The 659-nt window shown below is 34.3% G+C and overlaps 1 protein-coding gene across 1 annotated transcript in view; it reads left to right on the top strand.

The window, feature by feature from the left end:
* OPHN1 (oligophrenin 1) overlaps nt 1-659 on the top strand; it is a 404,963-nt gene that overhangs the window by 172,223 nt on the left and 232,081 nt on the right. The window lies entirely within an intron of this gene.

The raw sequence follows: 659 nt of genomic DNA on the forward strand, positions 1-659 counted from the left end.
GTGTGTGTGTGTGTATTCTCATTCATTTGTTTAACCTGCATTTAATGAATACTTATAGATATAATATATACTCTGTGCCAGGCATTTTACAAGACACGGGACATACCATAATGATACATGTTAGTATTTCTTTCCTCGGGGAACATACAGTCTATTGCATGAAGGAGATAAAGGCACTGGAACACATCATAATTTCCTGTGTTAAGTGTTTCAATAGTGTTAAGACCAAAAATTTTAAAGAAGCACAGAAGGTAGAACGTTGTCTGCTGCAGTTAGAGAAGACATCACTGAGATAGTGATTTTTGGACTACCTGTTGCATTGCATAAAATTTACAGAGTATTTTTATATGAAATAGGATGGTAAGTTGTAGTAGAAATAAATTGGTTGTTTAGGAGGATCCTGACTTACAGTTGTTTTTTAAATTTCTTTCTGAGTGCTTACCTTCACCGGAATGTTAGAGGCCCTGTCTTTAGATTCATAAAATATCCCTATAACCAGTTTAATCATTTGAATCTTCCTCCAAAAAGAAATTGAAAAGTATGAGTTTAATAACACCCCTTTTATCTATGTATATGATGAACTCATTCACAGGGTAATCAATAGAGTCGGTTCATCAAGATAGGGCAGCCCAGATCACCTTTTTAACTGACATAACAAT

This window comes from Crocuta crocuta, unplaced genomic scaffold (genome assembly GCF_008692635.1).
Source record: "Crocuta crocuta isolate KB4526 unplaced genomic scaffold, BGI_CrCroc_1.0 scaffold1012, whole genome shotgun sequence".
NCBI classification, from domain to species: Eukaryota; Metazoa; Chordata; class Mammalia; order Carnivora; family Hyaenidae; genus Crocuta; species Crocuta crocuta.